Genomic DNA, 11,719 nt, shown 5'->3' with positions numbered 1-11,719 from the left:
GGGCCGGGGGTAGGTGTCCCCTGCAGAGGGGCCAAGCCGGGAGGCAGAGTCTCTCCTCTCCTACTTCCAATGGGTCCTCAGCCCCTGGTCCAGGACTGGCCACGTCTGTGGCTCATGTCTGTGGTTCGTCCTTCGCCGCTCAGGAGGGACGCCCACAGCCTCGCCCCATCCACCCTGCCGATGGTCCCCTTGTCATCTGCAGAAGGTCTCTATATGGACAGGTGTCCCTTATGGGGCGGGGGAGCGGGCCCTTGGATAAATACCTGAAAGTATCCCTTTCTAGGAAAATGCCAGGCCCCTTCCAAAGTGGCGATGCCTGGTCAGCCCCGGCCCCGTGCGGGCGCTGCGTGGGCTCCGCTGCTTCCTGCGCCGACTGGGCTGTCCTTGTGACCGTGGCCACCCTGCCGCCCTGAGGGGGCTGTGCTTGGGGACCCGGCCGCCGAGCGCCACGTCCCGAGCCGCCGCCGTGCAGACGTCTGCTCTGTGCCCATGCGCTGCTGGCCCCTGCGGTCCGTGCGCCCCGGCTCCCCTCGGGGTGCGGATGCGGACGGCGCGGGGAGTCCGCGCTGTGAACCTCTCCTCTCGGGCCCTGCTTGTGTTCGGTTGGCTCGAGCGTGTCTTTTTGGAAGGTCAGAAGTTGGACATTTTGATGTTGCTGTTTCCTTGGGCGGTTTCGAGCCTTCTGTGTTAGAGTTGTACAGTGTCAGGTTTTACGTTTCAGCCTGATCCACGCTGAGTTCCTTTCGAGGTGGGGGAATTGTGGGCTGTGGGCCAGGGGCACCCAGCAGCGGGTTGGAGACCGTCCCGTCTCATTGGATCATCACGCGCTTCTGCCGCCAGCCAGGGGGGCGGTGCCCCGGGCCGCCCGGTTCGGGGGGCGGGTGCACGTCCGTGCCGCTCTGCCTGTAGCCTGCGGCCGGGGTCCCCACGCCGCCCTGGGAGCCTGGGAGTCGTCACCGTGGGGAGGTCCCAGTCCACCGCCTCCGGAGGGCTACGCTGCTCTCCACGCGCCTGTGTCCCCAGGGGAGGCCTGGCCCTTCGTGTTGTGCAGGGCACCCCCTGTTTCCTCAAAGTTGCTCATAATATTCGCGTCCTGTCCTTTGCGTGCCCCCCGGCGTGGCAGCGGGGGCTCCTCTCTCCTTCCTGAGGGGCTGATTGGTGTCTTCTCTGTTCTGGTCTTGATTAGTCTGCCTGTAAGTCTATCAATTCTATTGATTGTGTCAAAAAACCAGATTTGATTTCATTACTTTTGTCCTTATCTCATGTCGATGTGATTGATTTCTGCTCATCTGATACTCCCTCCCTCCGCTGCCTTTGGGGTTAATCTGCTCTCGTTGGAGCATTGACTGGAGACCTTTCTCTCCGAGTGTCTGTGGCTGTAAATTTCCCTTGTGCTCGGCCTCACTTCCGCAGATGTGTGCGCTGTGTTGTCACGCAGCTAAAAACAGTCCCTAGCTTTGCGATTTCTTCTTTTGCTAACAGTTGTTTAGAAATGTGCCGTTTAATTTGCCAATAATTTCACTTTCAGATCGCCTTCTACTACTGATTTCCAGCTGCAGTCTGTTGTGGTCAGAAGACGTCTCTTGGGTGTTTTCAGCTATTGCCCCGGTGGCCACGGAGACAGGCTTTGTGCGTGAAATACCACGTGCCCCGGGCGTGTGCCCCAGGCCCCGGGAGGGGGGTGCACTCTGCAGGTGGGCGGGTGTCCCGTGGACGCCGCCGGGTCGGGCTGATGGGCAGTGTTCTTAGGGTCCTCGCGCACTCGCTGGTCGTCTGGCCGCTTTGCCCGCCGGCCGACCGCGGAGGCAGGCGGCGACAGCTCAGCGGCAGCTGTGGATCTGTCCACTTTCCCTTTCAGCTCTGTTTCCGCTCCGCGCATTTTTCAAGCTGAGACGGGAGGACATGCGCATTTAGGAGCGTTTCGTCTTCTTGATCCGTTGACCCCGTTATCACTGTGAAAATGCCCCGTCTCTCGGCCGCTGCGCCTGGCTCTGCGCGCCCGCCCTGATGTTGCGGTGGCCACCGCGGCCGCCCCGTGGTCGCAGCTCCCGGCCGTGTTCCCCCGTCCTTTACTGAGAAGCGCCCTCGGATTTGACAGTAAACTGGGTTTCCCATGTTCAGGGGGTAATGGAATCCGCCTTTGATCGCATCTGACCTCCTCTGCTTCGGATCGGAAGGGTTACAGCCGCCTGCCCGCCGGACTCCGGGCGGCAGCGGAGGTGGCCTGGAGCCTGCACGCAGAGCGGTCGTGGTGGGCCACCCGGGGACGGTATCGGGCGACGCGCGTTGAGGTCATCTGTCCTTGGCGTGAGTCCCGCTGTTTTTAGGTTGAAGTCTCCTCCTTGACCTTTGCTCTCTGCATTTCCCGCTTTCCGGCCCCGGTTTCTCTCTCCCTTCCTTTTCTGGAGTTAGGGAGAGCTGCTTCACGCTCCACGGGCCTCCGCGGCGTGTGGCGTCCCAGCTTCCCACAGCCCCTGCTTCCCTCCCTCCCGCCCCTGCGGCCGTCCTCACGCACGTGCCGCGGCAGCGGCAGCAGGACCAGCTCTCCCGCCCCGTGTCCCTTAGCCACGCGGATCGGTGAGGAGGGAGGCAGAGGTTGCTTCTCCCGGCCCACGTGGTGACCGTGTCCCCTGCCTGCGTCCCTGCAGCCGCCCGGGCGGACCCGAGGGGCCTGCAGGAGCTGTTCCGGGAGACGTCGGCCAGTGTTTCCCACGTCAACGCCAGGGGTGAATCTGTGCCCCAGTGCTTCGCAGACTGGCTGACCTGGGCCACCGAGCTTCCCGCCCCGGGGCGGCGTCACACGGGTGGTGGCTGTGCCTGTGGCCGCCTCCGCGCCCCAACCGTATCGCCCCGTAGTCCAGGTTCAGGTGTCTCAGGACGGGAGGGCGTGCGCGCCAGGGTGTCCCTTCCCACCCCAACCCAGCGCTGCCCCCACACGCTCTGCGACAGGGGCTCCGCTCAGCTCCGCGCCCCCCAGTCCCAGCCCCGTGCGGTCTGGCCCAGGCCCGCGGGGGAGGGGCGCGCCGGAGCCTCTCTTGGGCTGGCGGGCTCCGCACGGCCACTCTCGGGGGCCGGGGCCGGGGGCGAGGGCCGCAGTCTGCGAGGCCAGCCCCCGCAGGCCTGGTGCAGGGGGGCGCAGGGGGTTGAGTGTGCGTCACGGGCGAGGGTGGGTGTTTGCCCTGAGACCCCCTGTCAGGGCAGTGAGGGCGCTGATCAGGGGAGACGGAGACGCGGGGAGAGGAGCGAAGCCCCTCTCCAGACGGAGGCCAAGGCCTTCGGGGCGGCACCCAGCAGCCCGTGGGCCCGTGTGACCGGCCGAGCGTGGGGCCGCGCCGCGCTGCCCCTGGGGTCCTGGTAGGGCACAGGCGCGCAGGCGGTCGCCTGGGCCCGGCCACCGCGTCCCCAGGCTCCCGGCCGGCCTCTGCTGGGGGCGGGCTCGGCCCTGGAGCCTGGGCCCTGCCAGGCGGACGGGCTCCTGCCCCCGACGCCTGGCCCCTTCCCTCTGCAGTGGCCTCCTTGGAGCCGAGCCTCCGGTCCCTGGGGACGGCGTGCGACTCTCCGGAGCCGCGGGGCGGCCTGTGAGTGCGCGCTTGTGTACAGGGCGCGTGCGGAGTGCACGGCTCGGCCCTCTGCCCCCTCGCCTGGCCAGCCTTGCGTCCACGTGCACGCTCTTGGCCCCGCTAACTGTCCCCACTGGGTCCGCCACACACCAGAGCTCAGCAGCGGTGCCTGCACACTTGGGGGCCTGTGGGTGGAGGCAGGGCGTGAGCCCGGTGCGCTGGGTGCACGGCAGGCTGCAGCGACAAGGGGCCGGGCGGGGCGGGGCGTTGTGGCCGACTCTGCCCCTGGGGTCCCACGGGGCATTCCCGCCGGGGTCCCCTGAGGCTGTGCTGGTCAGGCCAGTGAGGCCCCTGGTCAGAGGTTGGCTGCCGACAGAAAGGCTCCCCAGGGGCTGGGTCCCTGGGTGCACAAAGCTCCTCGGTGGAAGCCCGCCTGGCCCGCCGGCATGGGGCAGGGGACAGCTGCGTGTGCGGGCCACCCTGGGCCGGAGACACAGCCTGAGGCTACATCTGAGCCCCGTTCCCTTGGCTGCGTCCTTGCCGGGGGCCTGGGCTGCCCGTGCTGCTGCCGGGCACCGGGGTGTGGGTGCCGGGCCGGTGGACTGGACGTGCTCTGAGGGCACGGGCTGCAACGGAGACCCGCGGGTCCCTTCCTGCGGTCGACGTCCGTCGGGGAGGTTGGGCCCCTCTCCCGGCAGCCCCGCCCTAAGCCTGGCCAGCTCACAGGAGGCTCCGGGCGCCGCAGGCTTCCAGGGAGGCCCGGGGGCTCGGGCGGAGTGGAAGCCGCGCTCGGCGCGGGGCTGCCCCGAGCGCTGTGCTTCGGCCCGAGGACCGTCCCTGTCTCCCAGCCTGGCCTTCCCCCACCCCGGCCTTTGTTGTGGGGAGACGGGGCCGGGGGTGGCCCCTGGCCATCCTGTGGGTAATGAGCGCCCGACGGCCAGTCCCAGGGCGGGAGCACCCAGGGACCCGCGCTCGCCGGCGCCGGCCTCTCCTGCCGCTCGGCCATTGGGTCGGGTAGGCGCCTGGCCGGCCCCCGGCGGGAGCCTCGCTGCCTGGGGAGTGCCGGGTGCCCGGCTGCGCCTCCGGGGTCTGAGCCCGTCCCTCGTGGGCCTGACTGGTCCTCCCCTGGGAGTCCTCGTGCTTCAGAATCGGCAGTCCTGGCAGCGTCGTGCCCACCGCACCCTTGTCGGGGCTCGGCCCTGCCGCCAGCCCGCGGCGTCCTGCCAGTGACCTGCGGGGGGCAGGCAGCGCTGTTCCCGTCTTAGAGGTGAAGGTGCTGGGGCTCCAGCAGTACCTGGGTGTGTGCCTGAGGCTGCACCTCGGGATTGACAGGCCAAACCTACCCACCCACCCACCCACCCACCCGACGATCCACCTACCCACCGACTCACGCATCCACCCATCCACCCAACCGTCCACCCACCCACCTGCCCATCCATCCATCCGTCCATCCATCATCCATCCATTTCCCCACCCACCACCCTCTGTCCGCTCCCGAGGGCTGGCTGGAGCCCGCACTGCCAAGTCTGGGGGTCCAGGGCTTGAGGCAGCAGAGGGCCTTTTGCAGATTTTGTGTGTGACTCTGCTTCTGATTCTTTTTGCTTCCTGTTCTCAAGCACGCGTTCCCTGCTCAGGAAGGCAGCGTGCTCGTCACGGGGAGCCAGGATGCACGGGAGGTCCGAGGCCTTTCCGGCCTCTTCTCCGATCCCCACGTGCTTTGCGGAACCGGCCTCCCGTGAACGGTGTGCCGGGCCCCTGGGGTGCCCTGGCCCTCATCACGCACCGAGAACGTGCCTCCGGAGGTGCAGGGTGCGGCGCGTCGCCCGTGCTGAGCTGAGGCTGGGCTGGGGTCTCCGTGTCTCCGTGGCGGGGGCAGCGTTCCCAGGGCCCCTGCTGTCAGCCTGATTCCGGGCTAGGGTCCCGGAGAGCTGTGTCCCAAGGGTCAGGCAGGTGACGTTGTCAGGGCCCGGCCCCCTGGGGTGTCCTGGGCTGCCTCGTCTGGCTGGCGGAAGGAGGGCGCCCCCAGGGCGGGGCTGGGGAGGAGACCTGGCTCCTGGACCTCCCCCGACACAGGTCCTGGCCCTTGGGGACCCAGTGTCCAGCACCCCCGCCTGCAGGGCCAGAAACGTGATCTTCAGCGCCTTCCTGTCCCCCTGCCCCCTCCCCCGCCTCGGCGCGGCCCCGCCCAGCGTGTCCTGGCTCCCAGGCTGCGGTCGCCCCGTCCTGTGGTGGACGTGGGCGCACCCGGGGCTGTTCGCGTCTGTAAATGACCGAGTGTTCAGTTGGCTGCCAGCTCTTTCTTCTGCGCCCCAGGGGTTGCCAGGGTTTTGTTTTCCCAAGTAAGGTCACGGAAAGCACACCCCCATTCGCTGCGGCTGCCATCTCTTCAGAGACAGGCCGGCCCGGCCTACAGCAGTGGCGGGCCCTGACCTCGGGAGCGCGGCCCTTCCCGCCGGAAAAGCGCCGCGTGGCAGGGGCCTCCCGGGTCGGGCCGCGTCCCCGTTCCCCTGAGACGGGAGGGCTTTGTCACTCCTGTCAGCTGCTGTGAGGGGACCTGCCTGGCCCCGGGCGCAGGCTCCCAGTTTGCCCGGTTGCCAGGCTGCTGGTCGGGGCCGCGGGGCGGCTGCAGGACCTGCTCGTCTGGGTCCTAGGGGCGCTGGCCACGTGCTGCTGGCCGGTCGCGGGCGCTGCGTGAGTCGGGCTGTGGGCAGGGCCCCGTGTCCTCAGCGCTGACACGGGGCCGTGGCGGCCCGTCCTGAGGTCCGAGGGGCCCCGCGCCAGGCTGGGCTCCGGCGGCGGCCGGGCCCGGCTGGTGCCGAGCCCCCGGGTCCTCGTGGGCCTGCCTTCGCGGCGGGCGGGGCTGATGGAGAAGGCGCCCCTGCGCTGGCCGGCAGGTGCCCGCCCCGAGGCTCTGGGTGGCCCCGGCCCTTCCAGCAGGTGCTCCGGACCTTGCTGTGCCCCTCAGCACCTGAGTCCCCAGGGACGGCCAGACCCCTGCGGGAACCGGAGGGTGGCTGAGGTCGGAGGGGCTGGCGGGGGCCTGGACGGCAGCTGCCGGCCCGGCCTCGGGGGCCCTGCTGCCTGCGTGTCTCTGCCCTGGTGGGGACCACTCCTGCTGCCTCTTCTGGTGGGGTCTTTGTTGCCATGGAAATAGCACCAGAGCTGAGAATGGGGCTCCCTGGCACCCCAAGGGCTCCCTGCACGTCCCATTCCTCCACTCGCCTCCACGCCCCCCACCCCCGCCCCACGCCCTGCTTTCTCTCCCCGCATGCCTAGCCTCTCCCTGTCTGGGTGTGTCCCGCCCTTGCTGCCCGCCGGCTGCCAGTAGCCGAATGCCGCAGGATGGGAACGAGCCCTTTCAGGAGGCCTGTGTGGCCCTGGGTCCTGGGTCCTGGCTCAGGTTCGGGGCCCGGAGGGTTCTGGGGAGCAAGCACACTGCCCGCCAGGAGCACCACCTGGGGGCCCCGAGACGTGGCTGGGGGCTGTGGTGAGCTCCTCTCTCTGGCCTTACCTGCTGCTGGGGCCAGGGCCCGAGTTTGGGGGCGTTGGTGGGGGGCCGAGGCCGTAAGGAGGCTGAGAAGAAGCCTCTCAGCAGGCGGGGGGAGGACCAGCAGAGGACGAGCTCCGAGACCAAGCACAGGGGCTTCAAGGAGGAGGTGACGGTGCACAGCAGGGAGCAGCCGGGCCCTGGCTCTGGGCAGTGCCCCTCCTGGGCGTCGGGCTCGCGCGCGGCTCCCCGGGATCGGGCTCGTCAGCGCAGTGCTGCCCGCGGCTGGCGAGGGCCCTGTGCCTGCGGGCAGCCCCCCCCCTCTTCCTGGCCCCGAGCTGGGGCAGCAGGGCCCAGGACCCTGGCTGTGCACGGAGGCCTCCTGGGGACGTGCTGAGGAGCAGGGGCGGGAGGAGACGTGCCCTCGGCCCCCCCTTCCGTCGTCTCCTGGCTCAGTGGCCCGACCACGGGGCCCCCAGTCTGTCTCCGCCCTGTCACTCCCTTCTCAGCGTTGCCCCCGGGGCCCAGAGGCTCCCCGACGGGGGCCCGGCTCCAAGGGCCCTTCCAGCTGACCGAGGAACCCAGTCCCTCCTTTAACACGTGGGGAAACGGAGGCCAGAAGCGGGGGCTTTCGGCCACAGAGCAAGTGAGGCCTCGGGCCGGGAGACGCTGTTGAGATGGGACACAGCTCTGCTCCTTTCTGGGGGAGCCTGGCAGCAGCCCGCAGGGTTGGGGGCTCTGGCATCTGTGGGGCCCGAGCCAGGCGGGGCCTCCCCTCGGCCGGTGGGCCTGCAGGAGGCCCCAGGGCAGCGGCTGCCCCGGGGTCGCTTGGTCGGAGGGGCCGTGGTCGGCCGCCGGCAGGTGAGGCGCTGCTCTCCCTAGGTGCTTCCAGGGCGCACAGGGCTCTGAGCTGTGCGTCTGGCAGGGACCCGCGGCCCTGCCTCCTGTGTGCCTGGGCCTGGGGGTCTGACCAGCCGCGTGGGTCCGGGCGCCCTCCTGCAGAGCGGGCCTCAGGCGGGCCTTGGGGGTGCAGGCCGACCCAGGCCGTGGGCCAAGGGGGCCAGCGGGGCATGCCGGGCGGGTGTGCGCACGGGCTCCCCGACCCCGAGTTACCGTGTCCTCCTCTCCTCCCCCCACCCTCGCTCTCCCTCCCTCCCATCGCCCTCTGTCTGCCCCTCTGGGTGGACGCGGATGCTCCCCCGCCCTCTGGCCCGGCCGCTCTTCCTCCTGCCTGACCCCTGTGTCCTCTGCGTCCGGCCTCCCGCTGGTTTTTCTCTCTCCCGGTCTCCTGCCCCTTGGTGGCGCCCCCTGTCTGTCTCCCTGCGCCCGCTCTTCTCCCCGCCGCCGTCTTGCCCTCCGCTCCCTCCTGCACCCCAGGCACACGGCGCAGCAGGAGGCCAGCCGCACCGCGGCCACCAGCCCCAGTGCCGGGAGGCAGGTGGCGGAGCTGCTGCGGGGCTGCTCCAGGGTAGGTGTCCCGAGGCCGCGAGGGGTCCGGAGGGCGGAGAGCAGCGGTCGGGGGGATGGAGGTGGGGGCTGGTCTGCGCGTGCGTCGTGTGCAGGCCGGCCTGGGGCGCACGCGGTGCTGAGGACGGGAGCCCCGCCCGGGACATGACCCCGGCCGTGCGCATGCAGGGCGGCAGCTGCGGGGTGTTAGGCGCATGCGCTGCCCGGTGCCTCGCGGAGACACCCGTTCGGAGGCTGGTCTCTCCGGCTTGCGTGGCGGCGTGTGGTGGCCAGGGACCAAGTTCAGGTTGGAGCTGGGCGCGGGTCCCCAGATTGGGGCAGGCTCGTCTGTGCCCTGAGACACAGGGTCCGGCGAGTGGCCCGGGCCCCCGGGGCGGTGGCGGGAGGTGCCAGGCAGGAGGGGACCCGGAGTTTGCGCCGTCACCGTGGTCCAGGGGCACCGAGAGCAGCGTGGCTGTGTCTGCGCTGGTGCCGTGTGGCGCGAGGTGAGGGTCGGGCTCCCGGTGGCCTGGTGGTGTCGTGGCCGACCAGCGCGGGCCGTGCCAGGCCCCAGGGCTGGTTGGTCCTCTCCTGCGCCGGGCGGTATGTCCGGAGCGCCTGGCCCGGCAGGCGTGTTCTGGGCACTGGCGTGGGGCAAGGACGGGGGCCGCGTGGCAGGGCAGGGGTGGTGGCGGGGGGCGCGGGTTCGGGGCTGCAGGCCCGACGCAGGCGGTGCGCAGCGGCCTTGAGCGGTGAGGTGCATGGGCCCTGCGGTCAGCGGCCGGGCCTCAGGCCTGGCTCCCCTGTCGGTGTGGCCTCGAGCAGGCCCCTTGGAGCTCGGGGCTGAGGTCTTCTGAGCTGTCCGACAGGGACGCCACGCTCCTCCCGGGTGCGGGTGGTTTCGGGGACCAGGCAGGCGTGCCGTGTCGCAGCGGCGCCGGCTCCGCGGTCAGGGTCGAGGACGTGTGTGGACGGGGCGGTGGGGTGTCGGCGGTGATGCCGGCGCTGCTGTGGAGCCCCTGCTGGCACAGGAGGGGGTGGAGGTGACGGCACTGGGGAGACGGCACAGGCAGACGAGAGGGTTCTGCGGGCCGGGCGATGGCGGGAGCCGGGACGGGTGGCGCGGGAGCCGGGTGCGGGCGCTGCCAGGAGGCGCGGGAGCGTGGGCCCGAGGCCCGGCCGCCTGTGTCAGCCCCTCTCTCTCGGCAGCAGGAGCACCTTCAGCGGGACCGCCTGAAAACGCAGCTGTCGACGCCATTCAGCGCTACGGAGCAGTGCAGAGGGTGAGGCGCCAGCCGGCGGGCCTCGTTCCGGGGGCACCCGCTCTGGTGTCTCGCTCCTGGGGTGGGCAGGTACGGTCCCCTCCCCCACAGCTGAGGGAGGAACAGCCTTGTGGGTGTTCGACAGCCGCCATGCCGGTGGGAGCGCAGGGTGTGTGCAGGGAAGGCGAGTGGCCTCTGGTGCCCCCCCGGCAGGTGAGCGGGGAGACCCAGGGACTCCGCAGCCCGGCATGGGGCTGTCCCGCAGGGCGTCGGCAGGGCCCAGCCAGGCGCCCTGTTTTCCAGAGACCCTCGCGGGCTGTGGTCTCCCTGTGGAGGGGGAGGGTGTGGGCTGCCGTCAGTCGGGTCCGCTCTGCCTGTCTGTCTGACTGCCCTCTCCTCCCCACCTCTTCTGTGCTGGTGCCAACAGAAAATCGCGGAGAAGTCCCGGGCTCTGCTCCCCGCAGCGCAGAGGGGTGGCAGATAGCAGGTGGGTGTGGGGACTCGCCACGGGCCGTGGGCGCCAGCGGCAGCACAGGGTCCCGCTGGGGCCCCGGGGACGAGCAGGAGGGGCTGTGGGCGGGCCCGGCCGGAGGCGCCTGCGTAGAGGAAGCGCCTCCAGGAGGCTGGCACTTGCCCTCGGGCCCGGGGCCGGGGCGACGCGGGGGATGTGGGCGGCGCACCTGCGGAGCGCGGCAGACGCGCGTCAGGGGGCCCTCCTGTGGGCGGAGGCTGGCGGGCGACCGGACACGAGCAGGACTGGCGCCCTCGGGGCACCGGGGTGGGCGGGGGTGGGCGGGGGTGGGCAGGAAACCAGCTGAAGAGGCGATGGTTGAGAATTTTCCAACACGGGCCGAAGCCCCAAGTCGCAGATCGAAGAGCCTCTATGACAAACAGGATAAATGTATCCTGTCTCTTAAAAACCACCTTCAGTCACATCATCGTAACATTTTGAATAAGAAAGTCAAAAATACAACCTGCAAAGCTGATTAAACCCTGAGAAAAAGCCACGTTTTTTTGAAAGGAGCAGTAGGACATAACCTGATTTTGTAAGAGAAGCGGCGGAAGCCAGGGCAGAGAGAAGACGTCCCCAAAGCCCGAGGGAAGGCGCCCCCCACGGGCGGGTGCTGCGCCAGGCGCAGGGCCGGTGAGCTGCCTCCCTTCAAGTCAGCGCGCCGAGGGGGTGCGGGGCGGCCCGCGGGGTATGCGAACCACCTGCCAGGAGGTTGCGGCGATCGCAGGTAAAGGTCTGTCGTTCATCAAGAAGAAGAGGGCAGCTTGGTTCAAAGGCTGACGGGGGCAAAAGCGAAGACCGCACCCGGCAGGAGGGGACGTCCCAGCAGCGACCCGGCAGGCGGCCGCGCCCTCCGCGCGTGCCCCTGGAGGAGGGCGAGGTGGGCCCCGCCCACCCTGGCACCCCCCGCAGGAACAGAGCACGGGAAGCCCCCGGCTGGTAGAGGACCTGGCAGCGTGAGGCGCTGTGGACCGGAGGGGGACGGCCCGCGCCAGGGCCCGGCAGGGGCACCCACTAACCTCGCGCCGAGTCGCCCGTGGCCTCGCAGCCCTACCCAAGCGCAGCCCGGCAGAAAGGCCCTCGACCCGCCGCAGCGGGCACCGCAAACGCACACGTCGCCAGGACGCCCAGCCGGCCCGCGGAGGGGAGGTGTGGCTGGGATTTTTTTAAAAGAAGAGAAGGGTCCGTAGTACTTTGGGGAAATTACGGAAGATTAGAGGGTTTTAAAGCGTCATGCAGGCTGTGAACAGGGGCGGGGCTGCGGCCCTGCCCGCGCAGGAGCCCGGTGCGGCTGCCGGGGCCCCCACTGGGGCCGCTGTCTGCGGGCTGGGGGTCCTGGCGGCGGCCGGGCCGCCTGCCGCCTGCCCCTCTTGTCCAAGCCGGTGCTGGGAGGCTGTGAGCAGCCAGCCTATCTGGAGCGGGCTGTTTCGGCTGTGGTGGGCCCCAGCCTTGG

Source organism: Pteronotus mesoamericanus, unplaced genomic scaffold (genome assembly GCF_021234165.1).
Source record: "Pteronotus mesoamericanus isolate MK-2021 breed Mesoamerican mustached bat unplaced genomic scaffold, CSHL_Meso_final scaffold_174, whole genome shotgun sequence".
In the NCBI taxonomy this organism is placed as follows: Eukaryota; Metazoa; Chordata; class Mammalia; order Chiroptera; family Mormoopidae; genus Pteronotus; species Pteronotus mesoamericanus.
The sequence above is the reverse complement of the archived record's forward strand: the minus strand, read 5'-3'. Positions refer to the sequence as shown.